The following is a 24680-nucleotide window of genomic DNA, read 5'->3' on the forward strand; positions in this document are numbered from 1 at the left end:
TCCAATAAAAAAAGAACAAAAATAGGAATTTATGGTCCTACCTAATTTTGAAAATATGTAGTGGTTATTAATATAACTAAAGGTAATGATAAGTGCTTGTCAAATTGAGTTTTGCTATATCACACAGCAATAGTTATATATTACAACTGAAATAAAAAAATTTAAAGAAATTATGACAGTCACCTCAATTCTCTTTCAATCATCTTGTTCCTAATAACATGAAGACTGGGTAAAATATAAAATACAGAAATTTGACTCTCAGTGTTTTAGAAACAGAAGTCCATAGCATCTGGTTGGCCCTCCTCAAACTGCTCTTACATAGAAGTCAAAGGACAAACAAACAAATGCTGTATTCAAGGTCCTTTCATTGGTTGTCAATCTATCAATGGTTTAAGCTCTCACTGACCAATAATTAACCTACTCACTTTCATAAAACTGGTATGTTTATAGAGTACATTCAAGACATAGCAGCATCTTTCTGGCTATATCTCCTGACAGCTTTTCTATGGGCAACTTTTTCATATTTGTATTATGATGGAGAACATGTAAAAATGACTTGAGGCAGAAGAGGGATTATAACCTGTTCATGGATCAGCGGGCATGTTGAAGTGAAATCCCTGTGTAATGAGCCGTGTGTTCATGCTACATTCCCTTCGGTCTCAATAAATAACACAGAATCACTGAATTAAAAATGGTCCATCTTATTGGCATTTCTGTTTTTTGCCTGTTATTCAGAAAAATGTGTGTTTGTACATTGCAAGTCTGTGTGACAGTTAACAATTGACTTGCCTATCGAAAAGAACACTAAAACATATCTAGCACAACATTCTGTTCCCCCTCCTTTCTCTTACACACACACACACACACACACACACACACACACACACACACACACACACACTCACACAAACACCACACATGTATGCACACTACTTTCAAAGGCAGCTATTTTTCAACTCCACACAAGCACAGATTTAAAATAAGGAATATATAATCTGACTTCAAAGGACTCACAGCAAAACATTAGTGAATGACAGACATATCCTCATATATAATATAATTTTAAGAACTTGAAAAGGATAAAATCAATTCTTTCCAAAACTGTTTTCAATGTATCTTTTGCATTTTATTTTTGGCATGTGAGTTTTTATATGTGTACTTACCATTTATCAATAAAAATTTGTCTCTATAAATAATATCATAAAAAGACACATTATTATATAAAAATTTATTCATGATAGAGCTTTTATATATTATTTACATAAAGTATTAAATTAAGTTTTAAATACATTCTTTCATTTTTTTTTGTAGGAAAAGAAACTGAACATTACAATATTTATTTTAGCCATAGTGTTACTGAGTGTCATGTGTTGTAAGTTTCAAGATTTGCCATTAGTGTGAGATAAGAAATCATGGGCTCATCTCGGCTGCATTAATACTGAATGCATGCACTGATGGGTAAGAGAAAAAGCCTGGGAAAAGAATTCATCTGTTTAGACTTCAAAGGCAGTGTTGGAAGCTGGAGAGATGTGCATGCAGTTAAAAGCTTTTGGGTCACAGAGATCTGTAACTTGAGGAGATTCAACAACCTTTTCTGGCCTCCGCTAATTCTCCATCCTCCCTCTGTCTTGTTCTGTTCCATACATTCATACACACACTCATACACTCACACACACACACCAATGTATAAGAAGACATGCAAATACAATGCTAACATTCCCAAGTGATTCTACAGAGTCAAGCTGACCCTGAGGTGATCACTTGAAAACACCATGGTCATCAGTGGATATAAGAATTAACCACATGGAAGATGTGGTTTTTTTTAATATGTAGCTTGGTGAGTAAATGGAACTAAAGAGAAAGAATTGTGTATGCAGTATTGCTACTAAAGTCTTGGCCTTAATTTCAACTTTCTGTGAATAAATAATAAGAATAGCACCTTTTATTCTACTTGCTAAGTTTAGGTGGTGAGGAATTTGTATATTCTATGACATTTATATCAAGGGTGGCTTATATTTGTGCAATTCTATCTTAGAAACAAAAATTAGAAGATTATATCTAACAGTTAGTGGTACAATTTCCATCCAAATAAATGAAGCATTGAGAAAAAGAGAGACAAAGGACTTCTTGGAGTCTTGCTGGGGGGTTGTTTATTGGGTTCCTTCACTAACTACTGTGTTTATTTAGTCAGTATCACTAGGCTATGTATAACATCCACTGTCTATTCAATAGTACCAATGCCACATAAGGCTAGTATGCATTCACATGCTTATTCAAAGATAGAAAATGCTATTCTTCTACCATATAGTGATTAGTTACTAAGTTAACATAAAGTTATGCTTTCTTATAGTACTTTGGCAGATCTGTAGATCAAGGTAATAATATGTATTAAACTTAATTAACATAGGCATACTTATTCTAATCAGAAGAAGAAACATACCTAAATGTATATCTTGTGTGGTACACATAGAGAGATAAAGTTATAATCTACAACTTTCCATGGAGTATTGTATAGCAAGTACTCTCAAAAGAATAATATGAGGAGAACCTTGTTTCAGTCAGTCATACCCTGAGAGGTGGTTTTTCAGTTGGGATAGAACCCTGCAATAGCTGAACATATTTCCCTTACCATAGCTATAGTTGGTAGCAGGAAGTTTGTATAAGTGATGATTAGACTTTATGTAGTAACTGACACAGGACACAGAGCAGAGAGGTCTGTGCATAATATGTCATTAGCACCTGAAGGTCTATGTCAAAAAATAATTCAAAATGTGTTCACATGACTCTGTAGAAGATCCACTGACCTTATAACAAGAAACAGCACAGTGGTTGACTTCAGAAGCAGGGCAAGCTGTGAGATATTGGTAGCTTTTTGAGAAGGTCATTTGCCTTCAGCCTCTCACGGGAGAAATGAAGTCATTCCTGTGTTTGACTTAACTTACAAAATCCCTCTTCATTCTGAAGATGTTTAGATGTTTCATGAAAAATGGCTTTAAAATTAGAATGCAAAAAGACCCTTATTAATGGTAAGATTTTTGAATTCTATATGTCAGAAATTTTTCATGTTTGAATAATTTCAGGTTAATTTGATTAGATAAAACTATTAAATCAACATAACTATTGATAAAATACTACAGTGAGATATATCATTTGTAGGCATGAATCTTTCTTAGGTTTGAATATTACTCAATCATACAAATGTTTAATGTTGTTAAATAATGTTAATCAAAAATCAGGAACATGAATTATGATACAGACAGAAATCGGCATGTTATGTGCCTTTTTCCATTTCACAGAATGACTAAAAGAAAATTCTATTTTAGCTTCAGACAACACTGTGGGCTTATAACTTTCAGAGTAATGAGCACTGTGATGTTCACACTATTGTCCTGCCATTTCACGTGCATTCTGGTTATTTGGTCCTCAGAAATACGAACTATGAAATGTATGGTTTTGACCCTCCCTTCCTAGCCTAGATTGATTTATGTCCTGTGATGCTTAGTTCTCACGAACTTAAGAAAATTAAAGAATGTCAAGGGCATGCATTTAGGATATCTGGAGGCTGTTTTCTGTGAGGACAAACTGAGGGAGGAAGATGCTTGTTGAAGTGGAAGCTGAAACTGATGCAGTAACTCCATCTGGAGACTGGGAGCACTGTCTTAATCAAAAAGAAGAGAAGAGAAGTCCAATAAGTATCAATACCCATCTCTGTATTCTCTGCTCTACCCTGGTGTGAGCAATAGTCACATGCTATTGACTTTATGGCTCCCTTGCATCTCAAACCAGGATTCAAATTAAATCTTCCCTCTCTTGTGTGGTTCTGCCAATGTTTGGTCACAATAGCAAATCGAATAACCCATACCGGTTGCTAAACAGGATTGATTTGATCATATGAAACTGGCAACTTCTTAAATTAATTAATTTTTTTTTTACTTATTCACTTTATTTTCTGCTCATTGCCTTCCTCCCAGTCATCCTTCCCAAAATTCTTCCCCCAAACCCTTCCACTTCTCCTCTGAGTGGATGGAGGCCCCAATGTGTATCTTCCAAACTTGGCACCTCAAGTCTTTGCTATGATAGTCACGTCCTCTCCCACTGAGGCCAAACAAGGCAGCCCAGATAGAAGAATATATCTCACCTCCAGGCAACAGTTTTTCAGCTCCTACTACAGTTGTTTGGGACCCACATAAAGACCATACTGTACATCTGTTAGATGTGTGCGGGGAGGTCTAGGTCTAGCCAGTGTATGGAATGGGCAAATTTTAAGAGAATACTGGTTCTTCCCTTCCTTGAAGAGCACTACAAAAGGAAGCATGCATCAAACCATAAAACACTTCAATCAACTCTTAATTTTATAAAGCACCAATGGTAGATAAGTTCTAGATTATACAATGGAAGCTCTCTTATTTGGGATCCTGTCACCATTTAGCATTTTAGTTCAATAAAGAATTGTTGAGGAATTTCAGGGTGGGCATGATGGCTCTTCAGTTACTATCACAGGGTTGCTCTGCACAGTAATGGAGTTTGGTTCCAAGCAAGTGCATGGTGGCTTACAACCATCTCTTCTGGCCACACAAGTGTCATAAACATATATACATAGAAATACCCTACATAATACCCTACATAGAAAATGAAAAATTAAGAAAAGGTAAAACAAATGTTGTTTTCAGCTTGAAAGAGAGAGAGAGAGAGAGAGAGAGAGAGAGAGAGAGAGAGAGAGAGAGAGAGATTGGGTAGAAATAGGTCAAACAGGTCTTATAAGAATTGCATATTTATGTAGAAATAGGTCAAACAGGTCCTATAAGAATTGCATACTTATATGCACTGCAAATCAATTAGAAAATTTAAAACGTGGGTGAGCCAATAAAGATCATCTAAATTTTAGTTGTCCTTCATTTCAAAGCAGAAGTTTATATCTGAATTTATCTGATAGCTACTTCTGTTATCCTTGATACTCCAATTTTTAAGAGTTAGCTTTCTGGTCTCCTGTTCTATTCAAATCTCCTCTCTTTTTGGTAATATGCTTTATATTTTCATAAGATCAATAGACTTCTGTCAATTCTTTTGGTATTATAAATTCTTAATTTATCCTCTCATTGTAGGCTCTTTTCTTATGGCTTTATTATAATTAATAATTAAGTTTAAAAAGACCTCCTTTGGAGTCTCACATTAAAAATACAGTACAGTTAAAAACATAATAAAATAAACATTAAAATGGAATAAAATATTTAGAAGCTCAGCAAATTTGTCAATAAACCAATGAGAAGAAAGTTCCCTCACAGAATGTGCTAAGAAGAGAAACCAGTAATCACATTTGCTGAGCCCTTATTTCAAAGTCAGGTCCTTTTGTTTAATCACCTTCTGTCTAGTCTTGTGCCTTTTACTTTCTTGGTTATTATTGGTTGACCTGTCAATTTGAAGGATGAATGGAAAAAAAAATAAGGGAGTTTGAACTGTCTGGATGGAGAGCTGGCTCCTCAAACAAAGTTACATTAGTAAATGTACTTAACAATCTTTTAATAGCTGATTTGGATGACTCTATGTCTGGCTTGATTTGACTTGATCTAATTTATATGATGCCTTCAGCATAATTAATTAGACAGTGTACTTTACTTAATGCCATCATTAGTTGTTGAAGTCAGTGATACCAAGCATGGTGTTTATATTTTGGATTGTGTTTGCCATTCAAATTGATATTGGATGCTATTTTTCCAAGATTTAAAATGAAAGAGTAGATCCTCTGTAAGTTGATAACCACAAAGTCTAAATTGATCTATGAGCCAATGCCTGATACTACCTCAAGATCATCGAAAAAAGCTATAATATCAGAAAACCAATAAATTATCGAGAAAGAACAAAAATCTCTAAAAAAAAAAAAGAGACAATGATATTTTGTGTTGTCTCCAAAATAATAGATGCAGTGCTTTGTGATGGAAACCATAACTAATGACTGACTACTCAATTATAAGGATGTCTGTTTGTAACTGTGTGTGATGATGTTTGGTTTATTTGAGAGCAAAATTAAATAACCCACAAAGTTGATGTGAATATTTAAAAACCCATCCTTTCATAAGTACATTTAGCCGTCATTAGACTACTTCTCTTATTCAGTGGCTAAAATGTATTCTTACTCTCACATTTACCCCCTCATCTCCATTTTTTCTCATTCTGGAATTTTATGTCATCAAGATTTTTTCTATTGATCAGTAATTAAGAAACTCAAAGAGTTAGCACTATTTAAATATTAAATCAGCTAAAATTTTTAAGCACATGTTTGTATGAATGATATTATTATTTGATTGATAATTAATATTAATACTAGTTATTGTTTGGTTAATAATTGGTGCTGATAATACTGTACCTTTTCTTTGGTAAAAATATATCGACTGAAACAAGTCCAAATAAAACAGGAGAATTGCAATGACTGACATGGTTAACAAGCCACAGAACATTTGTTTTGAAAATATTTTTTTCAAAAACTGTGAGAAAATAAGTGGAAAGCTAAGTGTGTCTTTAACAGGGACATTATGCATCATAGGGGAATGTAAGTCTCTAGTTATTCTCTGAGGGGCAGACATGATATGTGGCTCACAGCCCTCTGGAACACAGGGACTGCCAAGGCTCTTCATCCTTTATCTTCCAAGGAGGGCAGAAGCATTTTATGAAGAATGCAACTCCATATTTTCTATGCTGTTGTATGGAAATTGTTTCTAGGATGTTTTTCACTATTATTTTACAGGCAGCCTTTTGCTTAGGGAAAAGATTAGTTTTCAGTAAGGCTACAATGCCATTAAGCCAATCTTTCCGCCCAATTCAAGTATCATAGATAAATTCAGCATCTGCTTCTGTGTAAAGTGATCATAAGAAATGTGGGTAGTCTCCTACATAAACCGAGATTTTAAAACTGATAGTTGGACACCATCAGTGAATTCACTGGCTAAGCCAAAACAGAAAAATCCTGGGTTTTCTTTGTTAAATAGTTAAAAATAAATGGTCTCTCACACAATACATACCATATACAGTTTCCTGTCCCTCAACTCCTCCTCCCACTCTCACCTCTCCTCTCACTTGCATCCATTCTCCTTCCATCTCTTTTCAGAGAAGAGCAGTCCTTCAAGGGGTAACAAGCAAACATGACAATTCAAAATACAGTGAGACAAGGAAGAAGCCCTCACACCTAGGATGAACAAAGCAACCCAATAGGAGGAAAGAAGTCTATAGACGACACAAAACAGACAATGATCCACCTACTCCCATGGCTAAGACACACAAAAAATCTAATATAATAGCCACAACATACACAGAAAGGACCTGGTGCACACCGTGCTTGCCATTTCAGTATATGTGACACCATATGATTTATCTTGAGTGAATCTCAAGTAAAATCAGACATTGGATGACTACTCCCCCAAATTCTGTGCAACAATTATATTAGCACATCTTACAGGAAGAGCACATTTTAAGTGCAAAGTTTTGTGGCTGGATTGGTGTTGATATTTCTTTTCCAGTAGCTGACAGAGTACTTTTTGTACCAAAGATACTAGAATAGTGGTTTTCAAACTTTCTAAATTCTTGATGTTGTATTTTTTTAACCACTGAGTAATAGTCTAATGTGTAAATGTATCACATGTTTTTTTTTTTTTAATTCATTCTTTGGCTGAGAGACATTTAGGTTCTTTTCAGTTTCTGGTTATTATGAGAAAAGCCACAATCAACACAGTAGAGCAAGAGTGGTACTTGTTGTAGGATGGAGCATTTTTTGTATATATGCCCAACAGTGGTATAGCTAGATCTTGAGGTAGAATGAGTCTAGATTTTCTGAGGAACAGCCATATTAATATTCATAGTGGCTGTACACAAGTTTGCACTCCCTCCAGCAATGGAGGAGTGTTCCCCTTGTTCCACATCCCCACCAACATGAGGTATCATTTGTGTCCCTGATCTTAGCCATTCTGAAAGTTGTAAATTGGAATCTCAAAGTAGTTATTATTTCATTTCCCTTGTGGCTAAGGGTGTTAAACATTTAAGTGTTTCTTCACCTTTTGAGATTCCTTTGTTGAAAATTCTTTGTTTAGGTTTGTACCCCAATTTACAACTGTTTTAAATTTTGACATACACTTTCTTAAGTTCCTTATGTATTTTAGATTTTAGTTCTCTATCAGGTAATGAAGTTGGTGAAAATGGTTTTTCTAGTCTGTAGGCTTCCACTTTGTCCAGTTGATGTTCATAAACTTTTTAGTATCATGAGGTCCCATTTATTGATTACTACTCTTACTGCCTGCACCATCAGTGTTGTGTTCAGAAAGCCATCTCCTCTACCAATGTGTTCAAAGCTAGTCCCCACTTTCTATTATACATATATGCTCTCTACGCTATGTTCTTTCTCTTCAGTGCATATGCTCTCTTTCTTTCTATGTTATTGACTTCAACCCCAAGTTTGACTATTTACTGCTATCTTTCTTGGTGTACTTCTTCTTTTTTTTTTTTTCTAGAGCTTTCAAATGTGCTGTTATTCTATTAGCATACTAGCATGAGATCTCTCTGTCTCTGTTTGTGTGTCTCTCTCACATATATGTATGTATGTATGTATGTATGTATGTATGTACACATACACAGAGTGGGGTATTGAAGTCTTCCACTATCAGTGTGTGAAGGTCAACATGTAATTTGAGTTGTAATAGTGTTTCTCGTACAAAAATGATTTCTTCTGTGTTTGGGGCATACATTTATATGTATATGCACTTAGTGCTATGAAGTTTTCTCTTAGTCCTGCTTTTATTGTATCCCATGTGTTTATAAATGCTGTGTCTTCATTTTCATTGAATTCTAGAGAGCCCTTAATTGGTTTCTTTATTTTTGTATTGATTCAATTTTTATTCAGTAGAGAGTTGTTCAGTTTCCATAAGTTTTAAGTTTTCTGGGTTGTTGGGAGCCGACCTTTAGCAGAAAGCGGCTAGAAAGCAGCTATCCACATGCTAGCCATGCCTCCAAGGCTTATGTCATATCCACACGTCTACAAGGGGCGTGGCAAAAGTGTATAAATACCCCAGATTTCCCTTCAATAAAAAAGACTTGAGACTTGATCAGAACCTCTGTCTTGTCTCCATTCCTTGAGTCTCTTCTCCTTATCCTCTCTCTCTCTCTCTCTCTCTCTCTCTCTCTCTCTCTCTCTCTCTCTCTCTCTCTCTCTCTCTCTCTCTCCAGACCCTGACCCGAAGACCTGAACAGGAGCGGCAGTTTGAAGCCAGGCAGTGGTGGAGCGGCAGCGCCTTTAATCCCAGATTTTGAAAGGCCAAGCCAGGCAGAGCGGAGCAGGCCACAACATAGTAGCTATTCAGGCAGTGTTAAGTCTTTTGTCTCAAGCCAGGTAGAGCAGAGCCGATTGCAACACTGGGTTGTAGTTATAGTTGTTGTTGTTGTTATACTGTTTTAATACATGATGTCTTGATAGGATGCAAAGGGTTACTTCAATTTTTTTATATATCTGTTGAGAGTTTGTGTCCAAATATGTGGTTAATTTTAGTGAAAGTCCATGATGTACAGAGACGGAGTATTTAGCTCCAGTATTTCTCTGTTTATTTTTTGTCTGGATAACCTGTCCATTGATGAGAGTCGGGTATTAAAGTCTTCCACTATCAGTGTATGAGGCTTAATATGTGATTTGAGTTGTAATAGTATTTCTCTCACAAAAATTATTGCCTTTGTGTTTGGGGCATAAATGTTGAGAATTGAAATGTCATCTCAGTGGATTTTTCCTGTGATAGATATATAACTTCCTTTCCTAACACTTTTGATTGGTTTTGGTTTGAATTCTATTTTGTTAGATCCTAAAATGACTACTCCAGCTTGCTTCTTAGGACCATTTGCTTGGAGTATCTTTTTCTAGCCTCTTATCCTGAAGTAATTTCCTTGATGTTGGAGTATGTTTCTAGCATGCAGCAAAAGGATATATCCTGTTTGTACATCCATTTTATTAGTCTGTCTTTTGGGGGAAATTTGCAACATTACTATTTATATATATCCTGGAGCAATGTTTGTTGGTTCATATTGCTTTGTTATAATTGTTGGTGGTGATAGTAGTGGTGGTGGTAATGGTGGTGGTGGTGAGTTTGTGTGTATGGGTGTGTTTCTTTTTTTTTTTTTTTTTTTTTGTAGCTGTGAGATTATTTATGTCCTATGTTGTCATGGGTTTAGTTAACCTCTTTAGTGTTTTCATCCTAAGATCTTCTGTAGGCTGGATTTGTAGGCAGACTCTGTTTAAATTTACTTTATCATGGAATATCCTGTTTTCCATGTATGGTGATTCAAGGTTTTGCTGGGTATACTATTCTGTGCTAGTATCTGTAGTCTCTTAGAGACTGCAACACATCTGTCTAGGTCCTTCTGGCTATTAGAGTTTCCATTGAAATGTCACATGAATTCCAAAAGATCTGCCATTAGATGTTACTTTGCCTTTTTCCCTTGTAACTTTTCTATTCTATCTTTTTTTTTTCTCAGTGTGTTTAGTGTTTTATGATGTGGCAAGAAACTTTCTTTTCTTGTCCAATGTATTTGGTGTTCTGTATGTTTCTTGTATCTTTATCTATATCTTTCTTTGTATTCTTTAGCTTAGAAAAAATTTCTTCTATGATTTTTTTGAAAATATTTTCCGATTTTTGAGCTGCGTTGATTCTCTTTCCTCTATATTTACTATTTGTAGGTTTGGTCCTACCATAGTATCCAAGATTCCATGTATATTTTGGGTCAGGAACTTTTTATATTTAGTATTTTTTGACAAATGTATCCATTTCTTCTATCATATCATCAGTGCCTAGGTTCTTTCTTCCCCCCTTTGTATTCTGTTGTGTTACAGTTCCCGTTCTAATTCCTAAAATTTTCATTTCTGGGATTGCTTTTAGTTCATTGTTTTGTCTTGGACAGTTTTACTTCTCTTCTTCAATATTTTCTCTTGGTTTTAAAAAAAGCGATTTATTCATTTTTTTCAATTGTTTGTGTTTTTCTGGATTTCTTTTGGGGATGTATTCATTTTTTTAAAAAGACCTCTGTCATCTTCATCTAGTTGATTTCCAGGTCTTTTTATTGTTCATTAGCTATGTTGGGATATTTAGGGCCTGTTGAAGGAATAGCTGGAATCCCCCCCCCCCCAATAAAGAACTACTGTAAAAATGTGGGACTGTTTCCTTATATTTTTTCTATATGTGATTACAGTGAGCACGCAGTTTATGTTTTTACTTTTTTTCCAGATAGATCTGTTTTTCCTCAAATTTATGTTCTTCATGCCTCAACCTAATATTTTTTTTTATTTTACTAATTAACAAGAAATTTGTGGGAAACCTCTGCTAATTAAGGTTGAAGTCTACTGGATAGTCAGAATGGCATCCTGGCTTTTATTGTTTGTGTCTATGCATCTGAGATTGAGGTAATTAGGTCTAGGTGTTGTTTTCCGGGAAGTCAATTCAGGAGGGTATGGTCTGTGGAATCCAGAGGAGACATTTCCATCCAGACGAGGAGTGACTGGAAAGGACTGGGAAGATGCAGCTAAGATGAACTGGAGGGATTTAGTCTGCTAGGGGAACAAAGAAAGCAGAAGTGTCCTGGTCATCTAACCTGTTTTCTGAAAGACATAGCCTGTGGTTGAGCAGGAACTGTTTGCTGGGCCCCAGGAATAAGTGAGAGGAGGATTGGTCTGTGGGATTCACAGGAGGCAAGGATGCTGAACTTGATGTCTGTTTACATGCTAGGGAGCCTGAAGGTTGGATCTTTTAGGGAAACAGAGAGATAGAATAGGTCTGTGGCCATTTTACCTGATTTTCTCAATTAAGAAATTCCTAAAATTACATATTCTTATTTTATATTTCATTAGTTGCCTCACTGTGACAAAATACCTTGGAAAAAAAACTTAGAGAATGGAGGTATGGTGGCTTACAGATTAAGGGTACCATCAATTATATCCAGGAAGCCATGGACACAAGAGTGGGTTGTGGCTGCTTACACTGAATTTCCATTATGGAGGCAGAAAGAAATGAGTGATCACACCCAGCTAGCATTCTCCTTTTATGAAGTAAAGGGAGTAGTGACATCCACACTGAGGGTAAAGCATTCCTTCTCTATTCACCTAACCTAGATGATCCCTCACAGGTATATCCAGAAATTCGTCTCTTTGGTAAGTATATCATTATTTTATAACCAATATTAACTATTCCATATACTTTCCCTGCAAACACCATTGACTGTTTATTCATAAATAGTAATATAACACACCCCCCCCGCAATAAAGAACTACTGTAAAAATGTGGGACTGTTTCCTTGTTTTTTTACTTTTTTTCCCAGATAGATCTGTTTTCCCTCAAATTTATGTTCTTCATGCCTCAACCTAATGTTTTTTTTTTATTTTACTAATTAACAAGAAATTTGTGGGAAACCTCTGCTAATTAAGGTTGAAGTCTACTGGGTAGTCAGAATTCTGGAGCTCAGTAAAGGAGGATTCTTTTCATTAGCAGAGTTTCTCCTCTGACTTTCTCTGGGAAATTCACAGCCCATATGTAAAGCCTCTACCTGTGGACTGTCACATAGCCTCAGTTAGTTTATAGAATTACTTTCCTTTCTTCTGACAAAACTTGTCCAGCCAGCACCTGAGATTCCTGAGATGCTTCCCCATGCTAATGAGGCATTCCAGCTACCCAGAGCCCCAATGACCTTTGCCCATCCCGGATATTCTTATCCTCAGTCCCTGAAAACTTTATAAGTCTTCAATCACCCTAAATAAAGTTAATCTGCATATGGACTGACTGTGTGTCCTGGTGTGGTTTATTCACCTTATATACTCACAGGGTTCTAGAATCCTCTCTGCTCCCACTGACCTCATGGATTGGATCAGCCTACAATTTACTTGAATGGGAAGACCCCCAGACATTATCTTCAAAATATTTTAAAAGTTAAATTTTAATAGTGTAAAATCTTTCATTGTATTCAATAAAACTGTGATATACTTTATCCAATTTAATATTGAATATAGTTTTACTAACACGTTTCTTCTACATTAAATATATCTGTATATTAAAACCATGGAGGAAATCTTCATAGGAAGTAACATGGAATGAGGAATAATTTGTACTCCCTTACAATTTCCAACACATGTACCTTTTCATGAAAATGTTTAACTTTCATGAAAGTAACTATAGGATGGTGGGGTCCTTGATTAGCACCTTATTCCTTCCATTATGAATTAAAATATTTTAAATAAGTGGTATCCTGAAACTCTAAGCTATGGTATCTCAGAAGGTGAAGCCTTTTGTAAATGGGGTTATTAATGAACTAAAGAATCTAGTGAAGGGAGCCTTGGAAAAGACTTAAGCAGCATGGCTATTTTATGAGGACAAATTAGCAGGAGAAAAGACAAGAGACGGAAGTTCAGTTGCAGTAGAGACAGTATCAAGACTTGGAAGAACTCATCCAAAATACCGAGGATTATAGTTAAGCCATGAAAATGAGAAGACATAAAAATAGCCCTTTCTACTAGTTATACACAAGCATGCCCTTGCTGAATACTTAACTACAGAATTCCAGTACAGAGAAATAGAAGACAGGTTGCCTTTTTGAGTTTATTATAACAGCTCTGGAGAATTGTTCTGCCGTGTAATGCATGTTTACATGCACTCTGTCTGCTGCCTGCATACACTCTCAGATAACAATGAATTGTGATTCTTTGTAAAGAATTCTAATATCTCCAATTAACGACTTCAGACTTTACTCAATCCTCATACTAACCTATTAATCATTGCATTGCCTAAAACTGTGTTCTTATTTTATTTAAACCATTCAGTAAATCATAATCTTAAGACATCTAGTTTCCTTCTAACAAAATTAATAAAAGTCACATAAACTTAGAAAGGATGGGAGGCTCTGGTGTATATATTATGGAAAGGTCAGTTTGATACATTGAGGGAAAACATCTCACATCTACTAAGGATCAGAACTGTATTCAGTAAGTTATTCTTTAGATTAACTTGTTATTTACATTGGAATCTTACATTTTTTCCAGATGAGTTGTTTAAAACTGATTTTTTAAAAATAAATTGCCAACTTATTCATTTTCATTGATTTATAGCCGTACTTGGGAAACTAAGAAGCTTGATTAACATAACTTTATTCTATGTTTGTCAAGCAGAACTATACATTTTGTAGGAGTTTAATACTTTGCTTGGCTGTACTATAAAGCCCTAATGTGCTTGGGAAGTGGGGCGGAAGGAGAAAACACCCTATATACCTTTATCAATTCCACTGAATCAAACCATCAGCTTAATGAAGACTGTTGCTTTACAGTTTACTTCCTTGGCAGATCAAGCCTCTTAGTCTCTCTTTAAACATCGTCTTTCTTGATTTTTTGGGGTAGTAAAATTATTTGGATGACAAAAAGAAGGGTCATCAACCTCCACTGAACACACTTTTAGGCTAGCCCTCAATCTTGGGCTTTGTATATTCCTTTTGAGAACACAATTTTACATGTGGTAGTTATAGATTTACCATCAGAACAGCAAGGCAGCTCAGTCAAGATAATTATGAAATCAAGGTCAACCTGTGCTATATAGTTAGTTTAAAGGCAACCTGGGCTACATGGAAAGAACTTGTCTCAAAAAAGACAACCAAGCAAATGATGAGTCAAAATCACACTGTTAGCAACTCATCTTATAAAACAATTTTATAGCCACGTTTCTGGTGATGTATTTTTGGTTCTGACTCTAGCACTAAGCCACCTGACCTTTTCTCAGCAGCATTACTGTGGAGAAAAATGAGCACCAAGCCTGCCCCATTCTCTCTATGAGCAGTTGCTCATCTCACTAATGAATGCTGTGCCTTTTTCCTACATCCATGCTGACTTTGAAACTAAGACTAATTTTACAAGAGGCTTATTCTTTCTTTTAAAAATATTTATTTTGTCACTCTAGGATAAAGTGCCTCACTCGATCTTTTAAAAAATGCATACAGTAGTACTTTTATTTTGTTACTCTGTGAACTAAATTGGTACCTTGAAAGCTGATTTTCCAGATAATTCTGTACTGTGTTGCTAAATCATAAGTAAAGGCGATTAAGAGTGATTTAAGGATGTTTACAAACAAAGGCGTTAGGGAGAGGCAGCTTTAATCAGGTTGCAGCCCCTGTAAGCCTGTCCATGACTCAGTCCTTGGCTCATACCCATAATGGCAATACCAAGTGAGCAGAATGGGTCTTACGAAGGAGAAAGCAAGGTTGGAGAGGTAAGTGGTGGTAGGGTGATCTAGGAGGCATTAAAGGGTGGTAAGTGGTGGTAGGGGATACAGGAGGGATTAAAGGGGAGGGAATGGGATGTGGACTAGAACAAAACCCATTATATACATGTGTGACATTCTCAATTTGAAAGAACACTGCAAAGGAGAGATGCTGTGAGAGTCATCCATTGTCTCTGGGGAAGACTCATAAACAAGCAGAGTTCTGTATCCCCAAGTAGAATCAGGAATAATGATATTTTCAGGCCCTCTGCAGGATCAGTTTCTTAATTTGAGACTCACTCTCTTATAGTGTGCTCCACTGCATATGAAAGCTCCATCTGCCCTGTCCTATGTTATGCTGTTGAGATGGAAGGTTAGAGCACCAGCACAAGCTGTTTCTTTGGCTGCTGACTTTGTAGTGCCTAATGAAATATTTGTCATTTACCATAGACAATATGAATTATGAACGTGCCTACGTATTTATAAGCATCATGAATGTGCTCATATATTCAATTGAAATAAGCAGACTTATGTTCGAACATACACATTTTCATATATATGAAGTACAGTTTCTTAGTTATAGGCATAGCAGTTCTTACAGAAGTTAAAAATCCCAAATCTTATTTAATAATTTTGATTACTTACCCTCTTTATATGTCTCTAATTGTGATACAGGTTTAATATTGTTTGAAGAAAACTTATATAATATAGATATCAAATAAACATTGCTTATAATGTTTAATGTAACTAATTTCTTGCTTTTAAGCTTTATTAGTTTATGTTATGCGTATTAATATTGTGCCTTCATGGATGTATATGCCACGTATGCATGCATTGTACTAGCAGATGCCAAAAGAGAAAATCTAAAATCCTGAAATTGAACCAGACCCAGATTTTCTACAAGATTATCAGATGCTTTTGTCATCTCTCCTAGCCTCATTTTTTGGGTTTTGGGAAATAATGTGGTCATCTCACAGGCTGCTCTAGTTCTTAGAAAATAAGCCCTGCAGAATAAATACAAGTAAAGAAACATTGAAGGATCTGGAGTCACAAGAACATTAAAAAAAAATCAAAGAAGGAATGTTTCTAAAGTAGCAAATAGTCATTAAGACAAAGTTAGTGTGGATTATACAGAAGTCCCCAAAGATCATCAGGAAAACTTTTTGATGAGCCATACCTAAGTTTACTAGACTTTCTTAATTAAGAGTGAATACCGCTTGATCAACTCTTACTGGTATTTCAAATTGGGTAAATTAAAAAGATAATGAGGCATTCTAGATTCATTTCCATTGCTGTGACAAAATACTCTGATTAAAAGTTGGGGGAAGAGATGGTTTATTTGGTTTAATAGTCAATAAGTAAGGAGCATCAAGGAAGACCTCCAGCAGAAGTCTAAATTAGAAGCCATGGTGTAATGCAGCTGGCTGGCTTGCTCACGTGTTTTTGCTTAGAGACCCTTCTTATTCACTCACAGTCACACGTCTAGAGAATAGTCTCACTTAACAGGACTACGCCTTCCTCCATCAATTAATGAACAAGGCAATCACCCACACACATGTCTAATTTGCCAGTCTAGGCCAGTGAAGGATTATGACCTCGTCAGGGGTCAAAATTCCTTTCACAGGTTTTACCTAAGACCATTGGAAAACATAGAAATAAATTTATTTATTTATTTATTTATTTATTTATTTATTTTGGTTTTTCGAGACAGGGTTTCTCTGTATAGCCTTGGCTGTCCTGGAACTCACTCTGTAGACCAGGCTGGCCTCGAACTCGAAAATCTGCCTGCCTCTGCCTCCCAAGTGCTAGGATTAAAGGCGCGCGCCACCACTGCCTGGCTAACATAGAAATTTATAATTGCAGCATTAGGAAGTTTAATAACCACTGATCTAGGCAGTTTATCAAGAGTCTTTCCTCTTGATGGATCTAGGTTGTGTCAAGTTGACGAAGGCAGATAGAACATAATTTTGAATTGAGGACATATAAAGCATGTTTTAGCGTGGAAAATGGAGAAAGAAGAAACCCTGGACATTATTTCTACTAACGAAGCTGTCTGTCTTCAGAACTCTGACACAAGGCTTCACTGTCTTCTCTTTCAAGTAGGCTTTTTTGGGAGAACAGATACCATATTTTTCCTACAAATAGTAATAATCCTAGACGAAGAATTGGGTTAGTTTCAGATACTATATTGCATATTTTAGGAAGTTTTAATTGTGCAAGCATACAAACAGGAAAATTCATATTATTTTTAGCTATTAATTCAGTCATTAGGAACTAAATACATGATAATTAAAAAGGACTAATTATTAGAAAGGACTAAAATAGGCTGCGGGTGGGTGGGCAATGATGTGGCTTAACTGATAAAATATTGACCAAACAAGAAGCCTGATGGAATGAGGACAAAGGAGAAAGAAGAGAAACTGCTTTCAAACATTGCCTTTGACTTCACACAAAACATGGTATATGGATAGCTGGAAATGTATGCTTGCATACACATATACAACAATAAACCACAAGAAAAATAAATTTAAAATACAAGTCATTGGTCTTACCCAGTGTTATATACTGCATGGTAAAATACTGACTTGCCAAGTGAAGAGGAACCCCATAGAGTTCAAGAAAATCTTGGCCAGCTATACATCTAACAGAAGATTAATACCAGAATATACAAACAAAATCCTAAAAAAAAGAGTCAAGAATAACTCAATTCAAAGAAATGGGTTATGCATATGAACATACAGTTCTCAAAAATTGTAAAAGCAGCTGTAAACAGTGTGCAAAAACCTTAGCAACCAGTGAAATGTAAAATAAAACTAATATTAGAATTTATCTCATCCCAGTCTGAATGGCTAAGATCAAGAAAAAAGCTGACAAGAAATGCTGGTGAAGTTGTGTGGGAGAGGAGTCCTTACAGTAACTGGTGATGGAACTGCAAATCTATGCCGTCACTATGAAAAATGTCTGTCTGTCATGTATTCCACCCATACGAGTCCTCTGCATAAGCCCAAGGAACATCCTGTTCAAGTGTTCCCAGTAGATAACAAATGAAAACAACCACTGTGTTTTGCAACAGATACAGGGATGGTGAAAATGTGGTTGGTGCATGTGTTCTGTGAAATACTAATATTGCAAAACAAACAAACAAAACAAACAACAACAAAAATGCCTTCAGTTAAATAAGTGAAACTAAAAAAACATTGTACTTAACAAAGTATCTCAGACAGAAAAAGATAAGCATTGCTGTTCTCCCTGAATTGTGAATACTAGCTAGCTCTAAACCTTTAGATGTAAGTGTATAACCTGGAGTAAGCACAGAAATCAGAAAAATGTAAATGGACCATAGTGATGGGCACAAAGAAGGATCTCTGGACAGCAGGACAGCAAGGCAAAGGTACAATAAACCAGGAATGGAAAAAATGGGGAAGGACTTTAGCAGTAGAAAAGGAAGAACTGATACTAGGATACCCAGCCTCAAGTGATAGATCTACAGCACATCCCACATAAGGTTCAGAAAACATGGCAGATTGTAGTTGCCCGAGGACCAGAATGTCTTCTGCATGATGGTGTATCTTGTATATGATTATGATAGGGAAGTTGTACTAACATAATCTCAGCAGTATAGTGGTCTGAACAAGACCTGAAAAGCATAGTATCAGTACACATGCCAATGAAGATGAGGAAATCTCACAAGTCATTACCCCTAGAAGAAGTACCTCAGGTACAGACACAATAGTTGCTTTAAAAGAAGAGGAATCAGTCTTATCTAGGGATGAGAACCCTGATAAGTTATGCAGTTCCAAGTGCAAGTGGTCAATCATAAACATACACATATGAGCAACGTAAAAGGGACTCAGTAAGACAAACGAGCCACCAACCAGGAGCATACACAGGCCAGCTCAAGGCACCTGGCACAAATTTAGCAGAGGTTTGCCTATTCATACCTCAGTGGGAAAAGATAAACTTAATGCTCCAGAGACTTGAGGCCCCACTGAAGGGGGAAGTCTGGTGGAGGGGAGCACCCTTTGGAAGGGAATGTGAATGGGGAATGGAATGAGGAACTATAATAGGGGGTGCTGAGAGGTTGGGCAATAACAGGAATGTGAATAAATATAATAATAAAAATTGAAAAAAAAGAAGCTGTTCTCAGCATTTTAAATATTGTCTAGCATTATATGAAGACAAGCAACAGTTCTGTATAACACAGGCTCCTTCAAGCTTCCCTCGTGCAGGGGCAAGGATTAGAGAACCTCATTTGCATTTTTGAAAATTGCATTTGCACATTTTCCTGTGGCATGAATCTGTGGTGACATGTTGTGATCTTGCTTCTAAAGCATTGTCACAGAAATATGTCTATGAGTAATTGAAATAAATACAATGACCGTGCTAAATAACTACAGTTCAAAAGAAGCACAAGTCACTATTATGAATCTGTGGTGTACTGTTAAAGAATTATATTAAATAGGCTACTGTCACATTAAAGTTATCTCTGAACAGTACATGTGTGATATATTTATTTATTAATCCCCATATTTTAGATGGTTTTATTTTTGTAGTCTTCATTGATGGTACTGAATCTTCTGACACATACCCCATGTAAAACAAATGAAAATAGCAAATTTGATTTTGCCTAATCTACTTGAAGATGGAGACTGCATCGTCAATATATAAAATTAGATATATTATCTTATTCTGCAATAGCCATTTTCATCTTTAAGTGAGGTTTCATCGTAGTAGCAGATGGGGATTGGAGGGAAAGGGGCTGTGGGGACAGGCTGCATTAAAGTCTCTGCTTTGCCTTCAGCCTTATGGTACTTTTCCTTATTACTTGTCTCAGTTCCTCATGTGAGAAATGATTCTAATAAACATTGAAAATTGTAATTGTTTTATGAAATATAATATGTAAAATAGTTAAGTGGTAGGTATTAAGGTCAATATTACAATATAATGTTCCTTTGAGGATGGAAACAGGGAATCACTTTTCAATTGTGTGTGTGTGTGTGTGTGCATGCGTTTGCACATGCATATGTTCATATTTGATAGTTTAAGGACAACTTTTTGAAGATGGTCTTTCCTTCCACACTTATGTAAATTCCAGGTTTTGAACTTATATCATCAACTTCTTCTAATTGTTATCTTTACATATGCTTATATTATGTGCCTATATTATGCTGGTGAATATAGGGCTGGCATTTGGGTCTGCGTAACTATTCAGAAGCTTGAACCTAAAGAAAACTGATTCTCATTCTTTTTAAATCTCCTTCTCTAGGTGACAGTTAATTGCAAGGGACACTCTAAAAGAAGGGCCTTGTGACATTACTCCAATTCACATCGGCTTGTTAGCTGATGTGGTCCTTAGGTAGGTCTTGTGTAGGCAATCCTACAAAAGATTTCATGGGTTCAGTATTCCTGTCCTGTCTAGAAGATACTCTCTTACAGCAGATGCTCTGATTACGTGTTTCTCATCTTCACTTCATCCCCTCTTCCATGATATTCTCTTGAGGTTTACTTTTAGGAGTTATATGATAGATAAACCGATTGGTGCTTGACATCCATTTGATCCTGTTTCTCTTCAGCTATATGATTAATCTGTGTATTTATAGTCACTTTATAATATGAAAATTCAATATTGTAAAAGCAGCGGCAACTAGCAAGTATTTCCTTTGAATTCCAATTCAAAAACCAGCCAAGTTTTCTTGTACTCTGCTGAGGGTGGTGGGCAGTGGCACAGTGTGGAATGGCTTATGTCTGCCAAACGTGAAGTCAGGTTGGGAGATTGGGGGCACTTGTGTTCCACAAACCCTTAACAGAGCACAGCCTCAAAGACTTATCTAAAGATTTACCATCAACGTCTACTCCCTGTCTATCTCCAGGCAGTACAGCTCTGGATGGCAAGATTTCATCACAGTGGACTGTTGGGGTAAAGGGGAGGCTAGTCAAGGAGGAAGAGAATAAAAAGGGCCATCTGCAACTGCTTGCTTCCTGGGCTTCATCTGGTAAACTCACTTGTATATGCCAGATTCCCCTGGCATAAATGTCATAGTCAGTAACAGCCTTCCTGACAGAGACAGCAGATGTCTCCCATTGAGACATGTGAGTACCAGTATGGCAACATCCTGTGACAGAAATCTCATGATTGATGGTCATTAATTCCCTTTACAAATGATTTGGCCTGGAGTTGATAAACCCCTTTAATGTAGACAGATGCTGCTTCCTTTGCCGAGGAAAAGCCAGTGATACCTTGTGATAAGAAGTAAGTCTTTTTATCCCACAACCAAAAAGAACATGCTCAAAATATGCTGAGGAAATGGAGAAATAACTACACCATTACTGACATATGTACTTATATCCCAAAGACCCTCCTGAGATACAATTGCTTTCAGGCCTTGTCCTAGGTAAGATTTCTATTGCTATAATGATCATTCTATAATGATCATAACAAAAAAAGCTTTATATTGCTTTGTAGATTATAGTCCATCATTCAAGGAAGTCAGGGCCAGAACAAGAAAGCATGAACTGAAGCAGAATCTGTATGTACAGGATTGTTGCTTACCTCGTGGCTTGCTCAGCTTGCTTTCATGTAGCACAAAGAGCTACCAACCCCGGGGTGGCACTGGCCACAGTGACCTGGGTATTTCTTCAACAATCATTCTTCACAAAAATGCACAGACTTGTCACAGGAAAATCTGGTAGGGTCATTTTCTCAGTTGAGGTTCCCTTTTCCATAACAACTCTGGCTTGTGTCAAGATAATATAAAACTAGCAAGCACAAGTCTACAGTGCTAAGCTTGCATACTTCCTGTGTCTAAATGAGAGAACTCAACCTTTGCTCTCACCTCCCCAGTGAAGGATTTTTGCAGCCTGACCTCAATGACTTACTGGGTTCTAAGTCAGAAATTAGTGTTTTCTCCTTTCCCTCTTTACATCTCTGTTTACAGACACCAGACAATACCTTGAACTTGGTTGGGCTGATTCTCCAAGCAGTCTTGCTCTCTCTGAATGACCTCCAAATAAAAGTTCCTTGCAAACTCCCATTGCTAAGCCTACCTGATTTGCACTTTGTTAAATTTGTTTACACTGGATTTCACAAGGCCATTTTATGCAAGAAAATACCTCTCTTTACTCATAGTCTTCACATATTCTCTTTCTCCCCCTTTTCTGTCTACTCCTCATTAGTTCTATGTTTTCCTAGATAGTTTGTTTCCACCTTTAGACCTGCTAAATATCTGTGATTTATACATCTAGATGAAATCTGATTCCCAAAATGAGCAACAGCATGACACAATGTCTTTCTGACACTGACTTAATTAATTTAATATGATTGTCTATATCCATTTCTCAGAAAATAACATAAATTTATTCTTTTTTCTGGATGAAAAATATTTTATTGTATATAAACAAATTCCCCTTTGTCCCATCCTCTGCTGATATACACCTATGGCAGTTCCATCATGTAGCTGCAGTAAATAGTGCTATTGTCAATATTAGCATACATTTATTCCTGTGACAGCTTGACTTAGAGGCTGGAAGAGTATCAGTGTAACTGGAAGATGGGGTACATCCAGTTGTACTTTTGTGAGCAATCTGAACACCAATTCCCATGGTGACTCAAGCACTGTACAAGTCAACGCATGCTTGTATTTCCACATCCTTGTCAGCATCCATATGTGTTTCTTGGTAAGTGCTTCTCTTACTAGGTCAGACAGAATCTCAGTATAGATTTACATGTAGTTCTCAGATGGATGGTGATGCTGAGCAGTTTTTCAGCTTGCTTGCTTTCCTTACTTCTAACATAGAAAGTATATCCTTTCCCTTTTGTCTTTCTACATCCTCCTTTCAGATGCCAACATCTATGTGGCTTCCCTGTTACTTTCCATTCAATCTGCTATAAAACTTTTCTTGATACTCCTTCTAAGTCTGTTTTTAAATTCTTTTATCTATATAATTAAGAACTTGCAAATAAAATCCTATGTCACATGTTCCCTTTAATATTATGTTAAAGGGAAACTGGGACCCATTTGAACTATTCCATTTATTTGATAGTAGCTATTATTTTGATGATATATATATATATATATATATATATATATATATTCATTGTTAAGTAATTATAAATTGGATAGAATAATAATCATATCTAGTTAATATTTACATACTTGATAAATATTTTCAAAGACAGTGCTTTGTAAATTTTAAGAACTTCCACGTTTATTCATGACTTTTTCAGAGGCTCATGAAAGGACAAAGAAAACATTACTTTATATCTGTGCCCAGGGACAGACTTGTCAGTGTCATGGTTGGGGCTGGAGCTAAGGTCTCAAAGGGATTAAGGCTTTGTTTTCTGGACATCTGACTTTCCCACCCTGAAGATACTGGAATTACTAAGGCTGCTTAGCACTTGGTCTTTCTGACATACTTGAGATAACTGTGTTCCCTTTATCCAACATTGTGTGATTAGCTTCCTGCTGACTTCATCCCATTATAGGACTGCTTTCTGCTGACTCTGTCCCATTTCACTCATGTAAATGCTATATAAGATGCTATTATTCCAAGTAAACTTTACTAGCATAAGACATTGGTTGTACAAGACCTCCTAACCCTGGCTTTCTTGTTTTATTCATTATTTTTCATCCTCAAGCCCTCTCTCTCAAAAACATGTCACAGAAGAATAATCTGCGGATCCAGATCAAAGTGGAAAATCTTAAATGATAGAAGTCATTCATAAAATCAAACAAATACATATCTTAATCATGAAAATGTATTTCTTTCTAATCAAATTTATTGACACATAATGAAATGAAAATTTTAAATGGTATGTATTTATTCTCATTTTATCAATGAAAGAATAACTTTCTGAAAGTAACAAAAATAGCTAGTGATGGTGTTTGTGATCTATTTTTTTTCTAATTTTTGTTATCTCAAAGTATGGATGAAAGTTATTGAACTCAAAATTTTTAATCAGAAGTACTTTTAATATGGTGAAACTAAATTAAGTAGGACTTAATAAAGGAACACAGAATTTTCATAATTTTTCCAATATTATGCTTCAGTTATGGATTTTTACTTATTGATATTGGGCAATAGAAGTGCTTGTAATCATTTAGAATTAGAGAACACATGTTTAATAGATAAAGCTAGGGTAAATATTCAGTTAATATTTTGTTAGTTTTTGTTAATATTTATTTTGTTAGTGCACAAAATAGCAAGTCATTTTATGACTTTTTAAAAAATGTTTACCACTGTTCTTTGCTCATGGTTTCCTCCGTAGTACTGTCTCTTTTCCCACCTCTAGTCATTGCTCATCTTTCCCCTGCCATGCATACTTATATTTATTTCTCTCACCAATAGTTAGATAGTTGAATATATATATATATATATATATATATATATATATATATGAGAAATATATATATGTATGTATATATATATATGATAGAT

The sequence above is a fragment of the Arvicanthis niloticus genome, chromosome 27 (assembly GCF_011762505.2).
Source record: "Arvicanthis niloticus isolate mArvNil1 chromosome 27, mArvNil1.pat.X, whole genome shotgun sequence".
Taxonomy (NCBI): domain Eukaryota; kingdom Metazoa; phylum Chordata; class Mammalia; order Rodentia; family Muridae; genus Arvicanthis; species Arvicanthis niloticus.